This window comes from Salvelinus fontinalis, chromosome 6 (genome assembly GCF_029448725.1).
Source record: "Salvelinus fontinalis isolate EN_2023a chromosome 6, ASM2944872v1, whole genome shotgun sequence".
Taxonomy (NCBI): domain Eukaryota; kingdom Metazoa; phylum Chordata; class Actinopteri; order Salmoniformes; family Salmonidae; genus Salvelinus; species Salvelinus fontinalis.
This window is the reverse complement of record NC_074670.1, coordinates 16,404,049-16,425,854: the sequence shown is the minus strand read 5'-3', so window position 1 is coordinate 16,425,854 and position 21,806 is coordinate 16,404,049. Positions and strand designations below refer to the sequence as shown.

At 45.3% G+C, this 21,806-nt stretch overlaps 1 protein-coding gene across 2 annotated transcripts in view; it reads right to left on the bottom strand.

Moving 5' to 3' along the window:
- Positions 1 to 21,413, bottom strand: part of LOC129857168 (voltage-dependent calcium channel gamma-4 subunit-like) — a 91,390-nt gene extending 69,977 nt beyond the window's left edge. Inside the window, exon 1 of one of the 2 annotated variants that reach the window (XM_055925160.1) lies at positions 20,823 to 21,413. The gene's annotated coding sequence lies outside the window, so the exon portion shown is untranslated. The remainder of the gene's footprint in view (positions 1 to 20,822) is intronic. The other variant, XM_055925159.1, reaches the window with a different exon arrangement.
- Between the last annotated feature and the right edge of the window lie 393 nt (positions 21,414 to 21,806).

The window sequence follows — 21,806 nt, the reverse complement described above, 5'->3', positions numbered from 1 at the left end:
ACGGGACGAGACCCGTAATAACAATACACGGGACGAGACCTGTAATAACGAGTACACAATACATGCAGTGCGAAAGCCGAAACAACGAAGTTCAGGTACTCACAAGATCAACGGACATGGGAACAATAACCGACAAGACAATGGTGAACAGAGGGCACATATATACAATTACTAATCAGGGGAATTGGAGGTGTGCATAATGAGACAGTTCAGTGACGCCTAGAGGCCGGTGACGTAGACCTCCAGAACTGGTGCACGGAATGAGCAGCAGTACCGGGGGAATCCGTGACAAGCAATTCTACTTATGATAATGGCATGATTGCATCCCTGAATGATACATATATAGATAGGCACTGAAAATAGATTCCTCATGAGCGATACTTTGTGGAATCTACCGGACTCAAATGACAACACAATAGAAGCAATAGACTAAAATACATCAGAACATAACAGAGAATAGAAGAGTAACAGATGTTCTGTGTCTATAGCTTCTCTGTGACCTTAGTCTCATTCACCAGCCAAGTCTCTGAGAACAGAAACAGGAAGCTTAGAAGCCTGGCTCATAAGACTACAACGACATTATCAACATCCAACACGCAGACCAACTGAAAGCATCACAGTCATTATGAGCAGGGAGGGTTGTGTGTAAGATCAGGCTGCAGATGAGAGTCTGGCAGGAGGAGGAGACTGGAACACCTGAGCACAGTCCTAACTCCTGGGTCTACACAGCTGGCACCTTGAGCAAAGCTCCACACGGACAGACACACACACACACACACACACACACACACACACACACACACACACACACACACACACACACACACACACACACACACACACACACACACACACACACACACACACACACACACACACACACACACACACACACACACACACTCACATGCTTGCACAGACACACACGCACGTATGCATGCATGCACACACGCACACACTCACATGTGCGCACATGCATAGAGTAAAATGTTCATGCAGAGACAAAGACAAATAATATAATCAGTTGAGATTCACTTTTGTGTCACCCAATGGAAAGCATTTAGTCACAGACCACATCAATCAAACAGGACCTGGAAGAGTAATGCTATATCTCTGACTTATCACCGAAATACTGGAATACAGGTTTGGTTGAACAGCACTGCCCCCCTTGGACTGTGCCTCTCTAATCTACAGGAACCCATTTTAAATTTGGCCAATAAAGGACATTGAAAATTTAGTTAATTAATTTAGAAATTATTTTGTGCAACCAAATGAAAACAGGATAGAGGCCAACCCCTGCCAGAAAGACACTGCTGAAAGTGATTTAAACACCAGAAATATCCCACATTGATCAACAGAGATATCAGGAACCCCCAGGAAGCCAACATTTCCCCTAACCATTGATACAGGGTCAGATGGTTTCATCTTCCTATGGAGAAGGTTAGGACTGGGAGTAGAGTGGTCTGATCCTAGATCTGTAGTTAAGGGAATCCTGGAACCTCTAAAGCAAGCTTCAGTTGCAGAGGCCTGGCTGGGAGACAGTCAACACCTGAGAGGCTCCCACAGTAACATGCTGACTACACCTGCAACGCGCGTGCGTCCACATGCCCCATCGCAAACATGTTGATTTTCTATCCACACCAGATGACACGCAGGTTAAAATATCAAAACCAACTGTGAACCAATTCATTTGGGAGAATGTCAAAACACACATGAAAGATTCATGGACATTTAGCTAGCTTGATGTTGCTAGCTAAATGTCCTGGAAGATGAACGGTGGGTTGTAATTTTACCTGAAATGCATATGGTCCTTTTTTGTTGCTGGTTCTCTGTAGAATTTGGACCCGGAGTCGTACAAAATGTTGTGTTTCTCTACTCTGACTATTAACATGGAGCAATCCTCTTCTGAGCCAATGCATTCTAACAGCCTAATAAATACATTTCATATATGCTATTGCAAAAATAATCCTTTGGTTATGTTTATAAAGGTATACGGTAACAAATGTTTTTCATTTGTTAATGTTACTGTAGGCTATATGTAAAAACAATTACACCATCACAAAAAAATGCATTATTATTTAATTAAGGCAGGTCTTAAGAAACATCCAAAAATGTATTGTATTTCAAATGAACAGAACAGCATATTTGAACTTGTATTATGTTACTAGTCTGTGCTTACTGGATATGGCTCAACTGCTGCAAGTGCTCAATTATAGATCGCATGGAATAGCGGATCTAATATTCTACATTTTGAAATAGAGCCCTTGCCTTAATTTTAAGTGTTGCTTGGCAAATGTACAGCATGTGTTTCAGAAACATTCTAACCAGCTCTTTCCAATTGGTTATGAAATCAAAATGTCGTACCTGCAGGAAGGATGATTTAAAAAAAAGTTGCTTTCTGGTGAGCTCTGTTCCCTTTGTCAATTACCCATACTGCACTGCAATCTCTTCATTCACAAGGCAATTGATAATATTGTCACCCATCAGACTATTGTCAATTTAAACTTGTTTTTAGGCTACATCAATTATTATAGGCCTATGTGTGAAATTCGTTTTGATCTAGTTTAGGTGTACAGTAGGCCATTGTCAGATGGCAGCCAACTGTCGGGTGAAGGAAGGGTGGGGGGGGGGGGGGGGGGTGACTTGTCCTCCTAAAACTGCTTAGTTATGGAAATTCTAACAAAGGCAGCATGTTGAATAGACCTATTTAAGAAAAGTTAAGACAAGTTAAGGACGGGGCGGGTGTAACTTTGAAAATGGCAGAGTAATTAAAATGTTAAATTCATATGACCTCAAAATGATGCTCTCGCACACACACACACACACACACACACACACACACACACACACACACACACACACACACACACACACACACACACACACACACACACACACACACACACACACACACACACACACACACACACACACACACACACACGCACACGAGCATAATACACAGTCAATATAAACATCATCTAAACATCTAAACCATTAACACTCCATCACTTTACAGTAGATCAATGGAAAGTGCTTTAGCCAACTACATTGTCGTGGGCCCACGCACGCATGCACACACAGGCAGGGGGGCCCATGTTGTGTGACTGTTGTTCACTGAACATGACAGTCAGAAGGAGGAGGCGGTCCTGTGAAGTCTGTTATCTCTGCTCTTTACACTCAGTGACTCTACACAGGCAGAGTGGCTTTATGTCTCTGATACCATATAGGGCTGATTCATCACACTGATATACAGCACCACCACATCATGCAACACACCAGCTAGTACATTTCCATGACAGGAAACCACAGGTTTTACAGTCGTGGCCAAAAGTTTTGAGAATGAGACAAATATTAATTTTCACAAAGTCTGCTGCCTCAGTTTGTATGATGGCAATTTGCATATACTCCAATTGACTCAATGTTATGAAGAGTGATCAGATGAATTGCAATTAATTGCAAAGTGCCTCTTTGCCATGAAAATGAACTGAATCCCCAAAAAACATTTCCACTGCATTTCAGCCCTGCCACAAAAGAACCAGCTGACATCATCTCAGTGATTCTCTCGTTAACACAGGTGTGAGTGTTGACAAGGACAAGGCTGGAGATCACTCTGTCATGCTGACTGAGTTCGAATAACAGACTGGAAGCTTCAGAAGGAGGGTGGTGTTTGGAATCATTGTTCTTCCTCTGTCAAACATGGTTACTTGCAAGGAAACACGTGCCGTCATCATTGCTTTGCACAAAAAGGGCTTCACAGGCAAGGATATTGCTGCCAGTAAGATTGCACCTAAATCAACCATTTATCAGATCATCAAGAACTTCATGGAGATCGGTTCAATTGTTGTGAAGAAGGCTTCAGGGCGCCCAAGAAAGTCCAGCAAGTGCCAGGAATGTCTCCTAAAGTTGATTCAGCTGCTGGATCGGGGCACCACCAGTACAGAGCTTGCTCAGGAATGGCAGCAGGCAGGTGTGAGTGCATCTGCATGCACAGTGAGGCGAAGACTTATGGGGGATGGCCTGGTGTCAAGAAGGGCAGCAAAGAAGCCACTTCTCTCCAGGAAAAACATCAGGGACAGACTGATACTCTGCAAAAGGTACAGGGATTGGACTGCTGAGGACTGGGGTAAAGTCATTTTCTCTGATGAATCCCTTTTCCGATTGTTTGGGGCATCCGGAAAAAAGCTTGTCCGGAGAAGACAAGGTGAGCGCGACCATCAGTCCTGTGTCATGCCAATAGTAAAGCATCCTGAGACCATTCATGTGTGGGGTTGCTTCTCAGCCAAGGGAGTGGGCTCACTCACAATTTTGCCTAAGAACACAGCCATGAATAAAGAATGGTACCAACACATCCTCCGAGAGCAACTTCTCCCAACCATCCAGGAACAGTTTGGTGACGAATAATGCCTTTTCCAGCATGATGGAGCATCTTGCCATAAGGAAAAAGTGATAACTAAGTGGCTCGGGGAACAAAACATCGATATTTTAGGTCCATGCCAGGAAACTCACCAGTCCTTGATCCCATTGAGAACTTGTGGTCAATCCTCAAGAGACGGGTGGACAAACAAAAACCTACAAATTCTGACAAACCAAGCATTGATTATGCAAGAATGGGCTGCCATCAGTCAGGATGTGGCCCAGAAGTTAATTGACAGCATGCCAGGACAGATTGCAGAGGTCTTGAAAAAGAAGGGTCAACACTGCATATATTGACTCTGCATCAACTTCATGTAATTGTCAATAAAAGCCTTTGACACTTATAAAATGCTTGTAATTATACTTCAGTAACATCTGACTAAAATATCTAAAGACACAGAAGCAGCAAACTTTGTGAAAATATATATTTGTGTCATTCTCAAAACGTTTGGCCACGACTGTATGTACAGTTGAAGTCGGAAGTTTACATACACCTTAGCCAAATACATTTAAACTCAGTTTTTCACAATTCCTGACATTAAATCCTAGTAAAGATTCCCTGCCTTAGGTCAGTTAGAATCACCATTTTATTTTAAGAATGTGAAATGCCAGACTAATAGTAGAGAGAATGATTTATTTCAGCTTTTATTTCCTTCTTTAAATTCCCAGTGGGTCAGAAGTTTACATACACTTAATTAGTATTTGTTAGTATTGCCTTTAAATTGTTTAACTTGGGTCAAACGTTTCAGGTAGCATTCCACAAGGTTCCCACAATAAGTTGGGTGAATTTTGACCCATTCCTCCTGACAGAGCTGGTGTATATGAGTCAGGTTTGAAGGCCTCCTTGCTCGCACACTCTTTTTCAGTTCTGCCCACAAATCTTCTAAAGGATTGAGGTCAGGGCTTTGTGATGGCCACTCCAATACCTTGACTTTGTTGTCCTTAAGCCATTTTGCCCCAACTTTGGAATTATGCTTGGGATCATTGTCCATTTGGAAGCCCCATTTGCGACCAAGCTTTAACTTCCTGACTGATGTCTTGAGATGTTGCTTCAATATATCCACATAATTTTCCTGTCTCATGATGCCATCTATTTTGTGAAGTGCACCAGTCCCTCCTGCAGCAAAGCACCCACACAACCTGATGCTGCCATTTTGTTTCGTCAGACCAGAGGACATTTCTCCAAAAAGTACGATCTTTGTCCCCAATTGCAGTTGCAACTGTAGTCTGGCTTTTTAATGGCGGTTTTGGAGCAGTGGCTTCTTCCTTGCTGAGCGGCCTTTCAGTTTTTTTTTACCTGTTTCCTCCAGCATCTTCACAAGGTCCTTTGCTGTTGTTCTGGGATTGATTTGCACTTTTCGCACCAAAGTACGTTCATCTCCAGGAGACAGAACGCGTCTCCTTCCTGAGCGGTATGATGGCTGCGTGGTCCCATGGTGTTTATACTTGCGTGCTATTGTTTGTACAGATGAACGTGGTACCTTCACGCGTTTGGAAATTTCTCCCAAGGATGTGGAGGGCTACAATTATTTTTCTGAGGTCTTGGCTGATTTCTTTTGATTTTCCCATGATGTCAAGTGAAGAGGCACTGAGTTTGAAGGTAGGCCTTGAAATACATCCGCAGGTACACCTCCAATTGACTCAAATTATGTCAATTAACCTATCAGAAGCTTCTGAAGCCATGACATAATTTTCTGCAATTTTCCAAGCTGTTTAAAGTCACAGTCAACTTAGTGTATGTAAACTTCTGACCCACTGGAATTGTGATACAGTGAATTATAAGTGAAATAACCTGTCTGTAAACAATTGTTGGAAAAATTACTTGTGTCATGCACAAAGTAGATGTCCTAACCGACTTGCCAGAACTATAGTTTGTTAACAAGAAATTTGTGGAGTGGTTGAAAAACGAGTTTTAATGACTCCAACCTAGGTGTGTGTAAACTTCCGACTTCAACTGTATTTACACAGCAGTGTGTGAAGCCCTCCATTGGAGCTCTGAGATAGACGTTCATTGTGGATCTGAGACCAGAGCGGGAATAGGATGGAAAACTCAGCCAACCCCCCCTGCTAATTTCACCTACATTTATCATGGCCAAAAAAAGCACATTTTTGTTTTCATAAATTTTTACGATATATTACATTTGACTTTGTGGCTGTGGAATGTAGTGGAAACAGTTTATCATCCGCACAAGGCTAGAAAATCACTGCACCAGTTTTATGCACTGCCTTCGTCAATCTTGATTCGTCCAAATAATCACTGAGGAAAATCCCAAACCAGGAACTACAGCTGTTTGTAATCACATAGATCTATGTGAGCCTTGACAGATTCTCACCATTTCATGTGTCCACGAGAATCTGTCCACGAGAATCTGTCCACGAGAGTAAGTTTCCCCCTTATATAGTTATACTGTATAGTATTCCTCTGTTAAGGCTCTATAGAACAGTTACACGTATCCCTCCATTAAGGCTCTATAGTACAGGGACATGTATCCCACCACTAAGGCTCTATAGTACATGTATCCCTCCATTAAGGCTCTATAGTACAGGTACATGTATCCCTCCATTAAGGCTATATAGTACAGGTACATGTATCCCTCCATTAAGGCTCTATAGTACAGGTACATGTATCCCTCCATTAAGGCTCTATAGTACAGGTACATGTATCCCTCCATTAAGGCTCTATAGTACAGGTACATGTATCCCTCCATTAAGGCTCTATAGAACAGATACATGTATCCCTCCATTAAGGCTCTATAGTACAGGTACATGTATCCCTCCATTAAGGCTCTATAGTACAGGTACATGTATCCCACCACTAAGGCGCTATAGTACAGATACATGTATCCCTCCATTAAGGCTCTATAGTACAGGGACATGTATCCCACCACTAAGGATCTATAGTACATGTATCCCTCCATTAAGGCGCTATAGTACAGGTACATGTATCCCTCCATTAAGGCTCTATAGAACAGATACATGTATCCCTCCATTAAGGCTCTATAGTACAGGTACATGTATCCCTCCATTAAGGCTCTATAGAACAGGTGCATGTATCCCTCCATTAAGGCTCTATGGTACAGGTACATGTATCCCTCCATTAAGGCTCTATAGTACAGGTACATGTATCCCTCCATTAAGGCTCTATAGTACAGGTACATGTATCCCTCCATTAAGGCTCTATAGTACAGGTACATGTATCCCTCCATTAAGGCTCTATAGTACAGGTACATGTATCCCTCCATTAAGGCTCTATAGTACAGGTACATGTATCCCTCCATTAAGGCTCTATAGTACAGGTACATGTATCCCTCCATTAAGGCTCTATAGTACAGGTACATGTATCCCTCCATTAAGGCTCTATAGAACAGGTGCATGTATCCCTCCATTAAGGCTCTATGGTACAGGTACATGTATCCCTCCATTAAGGCTCTATAGAACAGGTGCATGTATCCCTCCATTAAGGCTCTATAGTACAGGTACATGTATCCCTCCATTAAGGCTCTATAGTACAGGTACATGTATCCCTCCATTAAGGCTCTATGGTAAAGGTACATGTATCCCTCCATTAAGGCGCTATAGTACAGGTCCATGTATCCCTCCATTAAGGCTCTATAGTACAGGTCCATGTATCCCTCCATTAAGGCTCTATATTACAGGTACATGTATCCCTCCATTAAGGCGCTATAGTACAGGTTCATGTGTCCCTCCATTAAGGCTCTATAGTACAGGTACATGTATCCCTCCATTAAGGCTCTATAGTACAGGTCCATGTATCCCTCCATTAAGGCTCTATAGTACAGGTACATGTATCCCTCCATTAAGGCTCTATAGTACAGGTACATGTATCCCTCCATTAAGGCTCTATAGTACAGGTACATGTATCCCTCCATTATTGTGAAACTGACAGCATTTTAGAAACATTTGTAAAACATCTGTTAATATACACCCCCAGGAAGAATATTACACATTTAAAAACATTTTCTGAGAAGCGAGCACTTAGATATGGTCATTTTCATAAATTCTTAGAATGTTTGGGAATGACGAATACTAAGGCATTAGTGAAAATTCTATAGCAATATAAAGTGGGAAAGCGGCCGTGCGTTTGGACAATTATTAGAAACTGCAGTAAATAAAATTGAATAAAAACATCTGTCTTGTCCAGCAGCGGAGTCTATGCAGACTGGGGCACCGTAGCCAATCAGAGGTACAGTAGGTCAATATGCAAATAAGCCATTTGCCACAAGAGCATGCCATCATTCACTTTGAACTGAACTGTGTGTTTACATGCTGACCACACCACCTGCGTTCCATGTGCGAGCGTTGCAAAATCAATGTACACATACATGTTATTCAATCATTGCACCCACACTGCTCGCATACGTCAACGAATGTCTGCGTAGCCAGGCGCTAAAATAGAACTTGGTTCTGCATGTCCCGCCTCTCCCATCTCCTCGTTGGTTTTTAGGAGCATATACCCACATGGGTGATTGAAAGATGAACTGAGGTCCACACTCCAGTCCAGTTGGTGGTGGTAATGCACCTTAAAGTTGATTGCCAACCATCATATAAAGTCCAAGGAAGAAGAAGCCTGAAGGAGGAGAGATTACTAGAAACTAACTCCGTTTACCCTTTTATCTCTGGATTCATAGTCAGAGTAGAGGACCTTAGTAGAGGACCTTGGTTAAATAGGTAAAATAAGAACCAAATGTTTATGTCCCATGACAAATTAGCTAGCATCAGCAAGCTAGCTAGCTAAATTGCCATACATGTTTAATGCTCTTCGACCTGTCCCCAAATGAATATAGTTGGTTCAGAGTTAGTTTTGATATTTCAACCTGCATGTCCTGATCGCGTCTGGTGTGGGTGGAAAAAATCAACATGCGTGCGATGGTGGATGCACGTGTGCGAGCGGTCTGGTCAGCATGTTACAGGCAGTTGCAACAGCGCGACTTTAGATCATTAGCACGCATTCTGCAAAAACCACAGAATACACTTGAATGGATATCTGCAAATATGTATCTAAATACCACGGGAGTCTTCTTACATTTGGGAACTCTACAGTTCTATTGATCAAACAACCATAAAAAGGTAGGCTATCTTTGCCTATATGCATATCAACAACTACAAGATCAACAACTAATGCTAGCCAAAGCAAGGTGAGCTAATATCTAATGAAGGAACATTAGATAAATCCTCAAAAACTTTTTCAGCTTGATGGCTGTCATAATTGCACTGATAAACGACGGATAATTGTAGCCTGCTCATCTTTCTGCAGCTTGCCTGCCAATGCATGCGTTGTCCCAACCAAGCACCCAACTAATTGGCTAAAGTTGGCTAGCTTGCTAGCTAGCTACTTCCAGACACAAATGAGAAAACACCTCACTGACCATTTTACTCACCTTAGCAGAGCTGGTTAGGCTGTTTACATGTTATCCAGAGTGTTCGTGACTAACTATGACTTTTTTTTTACTAACATCAGTCATATTCAGAGGGTCTTGCACATTCGTAAATCCATCAGTTATTCTTCACTCTGGCACACTCAGACAAGAGTGGTCTGAAATCGGAGTAGATAGCTAGCCAGAGTGAATTTGCTAACTGGATAACAGTCGTTCAGCATACCTAGCTAGCTAGAAAAGCGATTCACATTTCTTGCTAGCTAACCAAATGACAAGTGCATCTCTAGCTGTGTAGCCACCGAAAAACGATTCGAGGAGAAAAAGTCAGTCACTCACCCATTCCTTCAATGACATGACGTCCTCTATCTAGCTAGCTAAAGTTAGGCTCTGTGGTTTTAGCTTGCTACATAAATAGATACACTAGCATATTAGCCACGTTATGACTGGCTTGTGATCATTGCCCTTGCTAGTTTGATTGTATTGACATTTCCAGCCTTAGTTACATTTGTCCGTTTTGTTAAAGTAGATGTGTATTAGTGTTGTCACGATACCTGAATTTTTACTCCAGAATGACCACCTGTTACGCGAGTGCAGCATCAAAAGGACCTTGTGGCTGCATTGAGCCAACATAAGTTGCTAGCTAGCATTTATGCCAGCAGCATACCACCCTGCATACCACTGCTGGCTTGCTTCTGAAGCTAAGCAGGGTTGGTCCTGGTCAGTCCCTGGATGGGAGACCAGATGCTGCTGGAAGTGGTGTTGGAGGGCCAGTAGGAGGCACTCTTTCCTCTGGTCTAAAAAATATCCCAATGCCCCAGGGCAGTGATTGGGGACACTGCCCTGTGTAGGGTGCCGTCTTTCGGATGGGACGTTAAACGGGTGTCCTGACTCTCTGAGGTCATTAAAGATCCCATGGCCCTTATCGTAAGAGTAGGGGTGTTAACCCCGGTGTCCTGGCTAAATTCCCAATCTGGCCCTCAAACCATCATGGTCACCTAATAATCCCCAGTTTACAATTGGCTCATTCATCCCCCTCCTCTCCCCTGTAACTATTCCCCAGGTCGTTGCTGCAAATGAGAACGTGTTCTCAGTCAACTTACCTGGTAAAATAACGGTAAAATAAAAAAATAAAAAAAATTAAACGTATCTTATAAAAAACAATCAAAAAAATGTGTCGTCCGATTAATCGGTATCGGCTTTTTTTGGTCCTCCAATAATCGGTATCGGTATCGCGTTGAAAAATCTGAATCGGTCGACCTCAAGTGTGCATGCATTGCGTTATTGAGCTTGTTTTGGCTATAGATGAAAAACATCTGTTTCTCTTCCATTTGGGACTTATTTTATAAAAGTTATTGCTGTCTTTTTCAGACCCATGACATCATTCACACACAGTCAGTGCGAGGCTGAAGATGTGAGGCGAAAGTGAATTAATAAAGTTTTTGGTGACAATCAGCTTGAAATCAGCAATATTTTTGCTCAATGGTTTGCAAAAAAGGTACTTTGGTAGTGAATTGATGTTAGCTTCACTTGTAAGCTAGCAATGAAAGTTAGCCTACAAAGCTGGAAGCTAACAGCATCATCTTGCATTGTAAATTGTTCTAGCCTGTAATGGACATTGTCATGTGAACAGTAATTAACAGTTGAAACATTTCTACATGCCGTGTTGCATTATTCAAGTATATCTTCTGTGCAGCATAATAAGTGGTGATGCAGCCCAGACTCCCAGTGAAAGCAGTGTTTCCTCAGGACAGGCTACAGCTAGCAATGAGGAAGTGGAGCAGGCATGATGCGCTATAAGCAGACATTGGCTGCGCTGATAGAAAGACTTGATCCTCTCTCAATCAGATGACGACGTGAGAAACATTTGACTGTTGAGAGACTGCAGAAAGACTGAGGAGAGACTGGAGAGACACTGGGGAGAGACTGGCGAGAAAACTGGAGAGAGAGACTGGAGAGGGACTGGAGAGAGACTGGAGAGAGACTGGGAAGAGACTGGAGAGAGACTGGGAAGAGACTGGGAAGAGACTGGGAAGAGACTGGAGAGAGACTGGAGAGAGACTGGAAAGAGACTGGAAAGAGACTGGAGAGAGACTGGAAAGAGACTGGAAAGAGACTGGAAAGAGACTGGAAAGAGACTTGGGATGCAAGACTGGAGAGACACTGGAAAGAGATGAGAAGAGACTGGAGAGAGACTGGGGAGAGACTGGGGAGAGACTGGGGATGGAGTGAGAGAGACTGGAGAGAGACTGGGGAGAGACTGGGGATGGAGTGAGAGAGACTGGGGAGAGACTGGAAAGAGATGAGAAGAGACTGGAGAGAGACTGGAGAGAGACTGGAGAGAGACTGGAGAGAGACTGGGGAGAGACTGGGGATGGAGTGAGAGAGACTGGGGAGAGACTGGTTGGAAACTGGGGAAGAGACTTGAAAGAGACTGGGAAGAGACTGGGGGAGAGATTGCAGAGACTGGGTACACTATAATGAGAGGCTTGGTAAGGAGAGACTTGTTAAGGAGAGGCTGGGTAAGGAGAGACTGGAGAGAGACTGGAGAGAGAGTGGGGAGAGACTGGAGAGAGACTGGCGGGAGACTGGGGGAGAGACTGGGGGAGAGACTGGAAAGAGACTGGGGACGCAAGACTGGAGAGACACTGGAAAGAGGACTGGAGAGAGACTGGGGAGAGAGTAAGAGAGACTGGGGAGAGACTGGGGTGGGGAGAGACTGGGGAAGAGACTTGAGAGAGACTGGGAAGAGACTGGGGGAGAGAAATGCAGAGACTGGGTACACTATAATGAGAGGCTGGGTAAGGAGAGACTGGTTAAGGAGAGGCTGGTAAGGAGAGACTGGTTAAGGAGAGGCTGGGTAAGGAGAGACTGGTTAAGGAAAGGCTGGGTAAGGAGAGATGGGTTAAGGAGAGACCGGTTAAGGATAGACTGGTTAATGAGAGGCTGGTTAATGAGAGGCTGGGTAAGGAGAGGATGGTTAAGGAGTGGCTGGGTATGGAGAGACTGGATAGAAGAATGGGAGCTCAGAACCATAGTCATAAAAGGCAGCCCTGCTACAAAAGCATTGATCCTCTGAACAATTGCTGCATGACAGAAATGATGATCATTGCAGAACTCGACTACTGCGTTTCACTAAAGAGAGAAACAGAGGGAGTGAGAGAAGGGAGACGGGGGGAGAAGAAATCATTCCTTCCTGGGACTGGAATTACAGTATAGTGACATGACAAGAAACTAGATGGAAAGGGGAAAAGAAAGAGGAAATGTTCAAAAGTTTCAGATATTCTGTCCAACTGTTCTAGGTCACCCATAAGTTGGTTGATATCACTTTTACCCCTAGGCCAGTGCTCCTCATTGGGTAGTGGGTGTTCCACACTGACATTGGATGAAGTGAGTTCCCCCCTTTCAATGTAAAGCAATTTGTCATTTTGAACAAAAACGTATATTCAAACCTGCCCAACACCAAGATTACCAACAGAAACCAATTGGAGCCACATTTCCTAGATGGAATGACCCAGCACCTCAATCAGAGCAACCTGGAAACAGTGTCCTCAAACAGAGAAGGAAGGAGGACAATGGTCAGTGGCCTATAATGATCCCCAGTTAGGCAGGCAGCAGAGCTAGACAGAGCAGAGGCCTGGCCTCAGTAACGCCAGAACAGTAAGAGCACAACAGATGACAGATTGAGAGTCAGATAAGTGGAGCTGATAGGGCCCTCTATAAACCTGTCATAAAGAATTACACTTTCTATGAATCACCTAAGAAAAGTTTGATTAATTAGTGCGTAACACTTCTTTTTCATGCCGTTTAAAGACACGTGCTGGATGCATGGAGGCCTGGATGTCTCTGTCTAATTGTCAGAAGATCCCTTTGGTTTGTCGTAAACTGACTACGACATTAAATCTCAAACTGATCAAACTGTACTATCTGTTCAATGCAAATGTAATATCTATGGGGGTACTGCGTATCTATTATTGATTATCTATGGGAGACCTGCAGATCTACACCACACCTCATTCCAGGGGCGCAACTTTGGTTTTAGAAATGGGGGGACATAATTGAGTTTATATAACAAAAATGTATCCAGTCGGATAAACACTCCAAACAGCCTACCTGACCGCTCGGAGGCGTCCACATGGTCCTAAATCTCACCGTTGCCTTATTTTCTATCACATTCCAATGATAAAACTGGAGGGGACTAAAATGCAATTTCAGAATACGGGGGGGGGGGGGGGGGGGGCCACCCCAGTGAAAGTTGCGCCCCTGCCGGATTCAACTAGTTGAATAGTACTATAGACAAACTGTAGCAGGCCCAACACTCACTGTTAAATCACAGAGTCAATGGGTTGAGTTAACATGGACCCTTATCTTACTGGGTCTCACCAATACACCAGCGTAGTAGCATGGATTTGACCTTTCTGCATAAAACATTGATCAACACACAATTGAAAAGCAGTTTGGTGAGTGACAATAAATCAAACAGCTGTCAATGTGGAGGGCTTCTAAATGAGTTAGAAGTCAATCCAGCTAGCTCACGGTCTACAAGTCAATCCAGCTAGCTCACGGTCTACAAGTCAATCCAGCTATCTCACAGTCTACAAGTCTATCCAGCTAGCTCACGGTCTACAAGTCAATCCAGCTAGCTCACGGTCTACAAGTCTATCCAGCTATCTCACAGTCTACAAGTCAATCCAGCTAGCTCACAGTCTACAAGTCAATCCAGCTAGCTCACAGTCTACAAGTCAATTCAGCTAGCTCACAGTCTACAAGTCAATCCAGCTAGCTCACGGTCTACAAGTCTATCCAGCTAGCTCACGGTCTACAAGTCTATCCAGCTAGCTCACAGTCTACAAGTCAATCCAGCTAGCTCACAGTCTACAAGTCTATCCAGCTAGCTCACAGTCTACAAGTCAATCCAGCTAGCTCACAGTCTACAAGTCAATCCAGCTAGCTCACAGTCTACAAGTCTATCCAGCTAGCTCACAGTCTACAAGTCAATCCAGCTAGCTCACAGTCTACAAGTCTATCCAGCTAGCTCACAGTCTACAAGTCTATCCAGCTAGCTCACAGTCTACAAGTCAATCCAGCTAAATCACAGTCTACAAGTCTATCCAGCTAGCTCACAGTCTACAAGTCTATCCAGCTAGCTCACGGTCTACAAGTCTATCCAGCTAGCTCACAGTCTACAAGTCAATCCAGCTAGCTCACAGTCTACAAGTCTATCCAGCTAGCTCACAGTCTACAAGTCTATCCAGCTAGCTCACAGTCTACAAGTCAATCCAGCTAGCTCACAGTCTACAAGTCAATCCAGCTAGCTCACAGTCTACAAGTCAATCCAGCTAGCTCACAGTCAACAAGTCAATCCAGCTAGCTCACAGTCTACAAGTCAATCCAGCTAGCTCACAGTCTACAAGTCTATCCAGCTAGCTCACAGTCTACAAGTCAATCCAGCTAGCTCACAGTCTACAAGTCTATCCAGCTAGCTCACAGTCTACAAGTCAATCCAGCTAGCTCACAGTCTACAAGTCTATCCAGCTAGCTCACAGTCTACAAGTCAATCCAGCTAGCTCACAGTCTACAAGTCTATCCAGCTAGCTCACAGTCTACAAGTCTATCCAGCTAGCTCACAGTCTACAAGTCTATCCAGCTAGCTCACAGTCTACAAGTCTATCCAGCTAGCTCACAGTCTACAAGTCTGTCACGCCCTGACCATAGAGAGCATTGTTTCTCTATTTCTCTATGGTGAAGTAGGTTTATTTATTTCTATGTGGTGCTCTAGTTTATTTTCTATGTTGGTGATTTGTATGATTGCCAATTAGAGGCAGCTGGTAATCGTTGTCTCTAATTGGGGATTAGCTGTTTTTCCCTCCTGTGTTTGTGGGATATTATTTTGTGTTTTGTCCACTTAGTCATGTTTCGTTGTTTCTTTATTGTTTGATTTGCTCAAGTTTCACTTAGAAATAAAGATGTGGAACTCAACCTCCGCTGCGCCTTGGTCCGTCTTTACACACGGTGGTGACAGAATATCCCACCACAACAGGATCAAGCAGCGTGCCCAGGAGGAGAGTGTATCCTGGACTTGGGAGGAGATCCTGGATGGGAAGGGCTCCTGGACTTGGGAGGAAATCCTGGCAGGACAAGATTGCCTTCCTTGGCAGGAGCGGCAGACGGAAGGTTATGATGGAGGACAGCGACGACGCTGGGGTTCGCGGCCGCATAAAAAGCCCAAAAAACAGCCCGGAAATATTTTTTGGGTCGGGCACAAAGGGTGGTCGGCGGAGCCGAGGAGTGATCCAGAGCCAGTCTGGGAGAAGAGGGAGAAATTGGAGAAGAGTGAACGGAGAGAATCAGAGACCAACAGTGAGCTGAGGGAGAATTTGGAGGAGAGAGAAATGAGAGAGTTATTGAATTGTTGGAGGATGCACGACATTTGCCCTAAGGAGCGTGTTATCGGTTTAATGTCACCTGAGTCAGCTCTCCGTACTCATCCTGAGGAGCGTGCTATCAGTCTGGTGAAAGGTGTGCCGGCTCCACGCACCAGGTCTCCAGTACGCCTTCCCAGCCCTGTACGTCCTGTGCCAGCTCTCCACACTCGCCTTGAGGAGCGTGTCATTAGTCCGGTGCCATGTGTGCCGGTTCTACGCACCAGGTCTCCAGTGCAACTCCACAGCCCAGTACGTCCTGTGCCAGCTCCTCCCACTTGCCGAGTAAGGTGTGTCATCGAACCGGTACCATTGATGCAGGCTATACGCACCAGGTCTCCAGTACGTCTCCACAGCCCAGTACGTCCTGTTTGCAGCTCCACGCACTAGGCTTCCAGTGCGCCTTCCCAGTCCGGTACGTCCTGTGCCTGCTCCCCGCACTCGCCCTGAAGTGCGTGTCTCCAGTGCGGTATCACTTGTGCCGGCTCCACGCACCAGGCCTCCAGTGCGCTTCCCCAGTCCGGTACGTCCTGTGCCTCCTCCCCGCACTCGCCCTGAAGTGCGTGTCACCAGTCCGGTGCCACCTGTACCAGCCCCACGCATCAGGCCTCCAGTGTGCCTTCACAGTCCAGAGCTTCCGGCGACAGTTCCCAGTCCAGAGCTTCCGTCGACGGTTCCCAGTCCAGAGCTTCCGGTGATGGTCCCCAGTCCAGAGCTTCCGGCAACGGTCACCAGTCCAGAGCTTCCGGCGACGGTCCCCAGTCCAGAGCTTCCAGCGACGCTCCCCGGTCCAGAGCTTCCAGCGACGTTTCACAGTCCAGAATCTCCAACGACGGTCCACAGTCCGGAACCTTCTGAGACGGTCCACAGTCCGGAATCTCCTGAGACGGTCCACAGTCCGGAACCTCCAGCGACGTTTCACAGTCCAGAATCTCCAACGACGGTCCACAGTCCGGAACCTTCTGAGACGGTCCACAGTCCGGAATCTCCTGAGACGGTCCACAGTCCGGAACCTCCTGAGACGGTCCACAGTCCGGAACCTCCCGTGAGACGGTCCACAGTCCGGAACCTCCTGAGACGGTCCACAGTCCGGAACCTCCCGTGAGACGGTCCACAGTCCGGAACCTCCTGAGACGGTCCACAGTCCGGAACCTCCTGAGACGGTCCACAACCCGGAACCTCCTGAGACGGTCCACAACCCGGAACCTCCTGAGACGGTCCACAACCCGGAACCTCCTGAGACGGTCCACAACCCGGAACCTCTGGCGACGGTCCACAGTCCGGAACCTCCAGGAGCTCTCCTCTGCGCTGAAGCCCAGTCCAGACACGCCGTCCAGTCTCGCTCCATGGCAGGAGCCTTCCTCTACGCCGGTGTCCAGTTCAAACACGGCGTCCAGTCCAGCTCCATGGCAGGAGCCCTCCTCGGCGCCGATGCCCAGTCCAGACACGGCGTCCAGTCCCGCTCCATGGCAGGAGTCTTCCTCTGCACCGATGTCCAGGCCAGGGCCGGTGTCCAGTCCCGCTCCATGGCAAGAGCCTTCCTCGGTATCGAGATCCAGTCCAGGCACAGTGTTCAGCCTGGATCCATGGCTGGATCCACGGGATGAGCGGGTTCTTCGGCCCGCACCAGAGCCACCACCAAAGATGGTAGATCCGCGAGCTGGGCGGGTTCTTCGTCCCGCACCAGAGCCGCCCCCGATGCTGGCGGATCCGCGGGATGAGCTGGTACTACGTCCCGCACCAGAGCCTCCACCGACACTAATCACCCCCCCCTACCCTCCCTATTTGGTTTCAGGATTTGCGGCCGGAGTACTGTCACGCCCTGACCATAGAGAGCCATTGTTTTTCTATGGTGAAGTAGGTCAGGGTGTGACCTAGTTTATTTATTTCTATGTGGTGTTCTAGTTTATTTTCTATGTTGGTGATTTGTATGATTCCCAATTAGAGGCAGCTGGTAATCGTTGTCTCTAACTGGGGATCAGATTTAAGTAGCTGTTTTTCCCACCTGTGTTTGTGGGATATTATTTTGTGTTTTGTGCATGTGCACCACTTAGTCACGTTTCGTTGTTTCTTTATTGTTTGTTTTGCTTAAGTTTCACTTAGAAATAAAGATGTGGAACTCAACCTCCGCTGCACCTTGGTCTGTCTCTACACACGCTCGTGACAAAGTCTATCCAGCTAGCTCACAGTCTACAAGTCTATCCAGCTAGCCCCAACTTATTATTATTATACATTTATTTTTTAAAGGAACTCAGACCGGCTTTAAACTTACTCTTTCAAGTTGTAATAGTAGAATGCACAAGGTAAAATTTCAAAATTGGGTAGTGCATCATCAGTTGCTCTTGTTGTGTCAGTCATAGCATAACTTAGCGAGCTATTTATAACACACACTGTTCCCCAATGCTGGAAGGGGGGCCCAGAGTGAAAAACTTTGGGAACCCCTGTTCTATCTTACAGGGCTGCTTTAAGAAAGGATGTTTGGAACAGACCACAGTCCTTATATTCTGGGGGAAATTAATCAGGTGAAAGTAATTGTGCAAAAAAAATTGACCACCATGTAAAGCTCTATATTGCAGTGGATTCTGAATGTATCAGCCCAACAACTTGGACTACGTTATTACATCAAGAGGTCAGACAAATGCAATGGCATGGTTCCTGACAGTGCTGCAGCTGCAGTAGATGACTACATGCATGGAAGAGCAAGGCCCCTCTGGACAGTCACACACATCATCACAGAACAACAACCAATACAGAGAGCATGTCTAAGGGGGATGCTCTGGGGTCAGGAGAAAACAGAGCTGCAGAAAGAACCATAGCAATACAATGGACAGAATGGCCTTACAGTTCAGCTCCAAAATCCCCCATAATTCTTCCCGCTCCAGCCAACATAGTGGAATAACATAACTTGCTACTGTAGCAGGTGTAGAAATAGGTTACTGGGAAAGATGGTGAATTCCGAGAGATGGCGTGATATAATCGTCAAGCAATCCGACATTTCAAATGGTATAGGGTTCCCAGTCCAAATGTAGTCGAACATTGCTTGGAATTGAATGCCTGTTAATTCTAAGAATTGAACAGATGACTAGCAGAGCTGCATCAGAGAGCTGCATCAGAGAGAGAGAGAGAGAGAGGAGAGAGAGAGAGAGAGAGAGAGAGAGAGAGAGAGAGAGAGAGAGAGAGAGAGAGAGAGAGAGAGAGAGAGAGAGAGAGAGATGAGAGAGAGGAGATGAGAGAGGGAGAGAGAGAGAGAGAGAGAGAGAGAGAGAGAGAGAGAGAGAGAGAGAGAGAGAGAGAGAGAGAGAGAGGAGAGAGGAGAGAGAGAGAGAGAGAGGAGGAGAGAGAGAGAGAGAGAGGAGAGAGGAGAGAGAGAGAGAGAGAGTAGAGAGGAGAGAGAGGAGATGAGAGAGAGAGAGAGAGAGAGAGATGCAGAGAGAGAGAGAGAGGAGAGAGGAGAGAGGAGAGGAGAGAGAGAGAGGAGGAGAGAGGAGAGAGAGAGAGAGAGAGAGAGAGAGAGAGAGAGGGAGAGAGAGAGAGGAGAGAGAGGAGAGAGAGAGGGCCTATGTTGGTGACAACTGAGCAAATGGCCATTTATGAGAGAAAAATACAAATACTTATGAGCTACATGTCATTCCAAAGATGCTGTTCTGCACTCTGGACACTCAAAACACACACTAATGTGAAATAGCACTTGGGCACACTATTCCACCTCAGCTTTCATTATCCTATGGAGAATTAATGATTGAACAACCTATGTATGGATCTAAGAGAAAAAAGGCATGTGTGGTGGTCCTCTAAGGAGAAGAGGCAGAGGCCTCAAAACAAGATGGTCACAAATGACATGCCCATAAGATCCTGCGGTGCATTTAGACTACAGCATGAAACTAATATAGGCTTCCATAGTAATTGGCGCGCTTGAGCATTCAGGCAGAGATAGACCGTGTGAAGGATGGATGATATGAAAGCAATTCCACACAGACACATGTTCGATACAGCACGACAGACAGAGCCGCGACGGAGAGCATGGAGAGACTGAAATACAGCGATGCGGACCGCAGTGCATTCATTAATACAGTATACACATCACACTGACTGCACTGACTCCACCGTGGAAAATGGACGCCTAGTGTTACGCGACCGACCGACCGGCATAGTGCGTGAGAACTCGTTTGACTGAGGATCAAAGACACATTCACACACTATGACCTCAAACACAGTGAAAATGTGCAGGACATTCTCATACACCCATATTAAACACCTGTATAAACGGATGTGTATGGATGCGCTGTCGCCCGCGCGCAAACGCGATATTATGGGGATATGTAGTTGCATTCGAAGCATCATTTCTGCTCTTGTATTGTAATTTGCAGAACAAAGGCACATTAATGGACGTTTAATTGCCTACATTCATGGTCTGTTACTGTTTTAGTGAGTTGCGAGCAGTGTGAAACGAATTGGCAGGAGAATGTAGCTTGCAAATAGCCATCGATTGATTGGTTTTTCGTTAAACCAAATACAAGCACTTAAACAATGACCAATAGTATAACCTATATTACAAGCCCCGAATGTAAATAATCTTATAGACAAGTCTTACCTGCAGGCTTATTGTTTCAGAAGCTTATTCGAAGACCGTCGCACTCCCAAAGAGAGGAAAAGGAGATGGAGAGAAAAAGAGAGAGAGGGGGTGGACGACAAATAACGGCCTCGAAATAACAAACAGGGGGGTAATAAAACAAAATTACGTGAAAAAAATACCGTGTAATAAACTGTATGTCATTTCTCTACTAAACATAACTCAGCCATATGATGAAATGGTTAACAGATATACAGCGGATACACAGACACATCACTCAATTAAACACGAATTTGTCTACAGTAGATGTAGCCAATGCGTGTGTGTACTCCGTGAGAATGCGTCTCCCCCTCCCCTCCAGTTGCGCGAGTGCTAGTTCGCTCTGTCTGCCCGTTGGTTCCTCTATCTCTCACACCGAGCCATCGACGTAAGCAACTTGTCGCATCCGACGGAACTCTTCAGTGATGTGAACGGATAATCTTGGCTACTCGAAAATCTGAATAAACTGGCTATTCATTTGCTGTTGTGCGTGTAGGCTACAACAGGGCTCTTCTGTTTGGGGCAACACAGATGTTAATACCACAGTCTTTTGGCAATCATCATTTTTCTACACGTGGTTATTGGAGCGTGTGTGTGCGTGCGTCAGTTGCGTGCACGCCTAAATAGCATGCTAGCCATGACCAAGTTAAGAGTGTTATTGATGTCGATATTTTGTTGAAGGTCGGCAGGATGGAGATTCATCAATCGGGATTGTTTTTATATTTTCGTACAACAGAATATGATGGCCATTTTCACCGCTTTCTAAAGAAATGCAGGGTTGTGAGCATTGCGGTAGCACAGTTCCGCAGAGAGAGAGAGAGAGAGAGAGAGAGAGAGATGCCACGCATAATTGTGTAGAGGGGAGGGGATAGAAACGGTAACGGTAGGCTATTTTTGGTAAGATGGTGACTCAAGACCACAGAAGGAAATATGCCCTGTTTTCCCGCGCCTAATAATAATTATGTC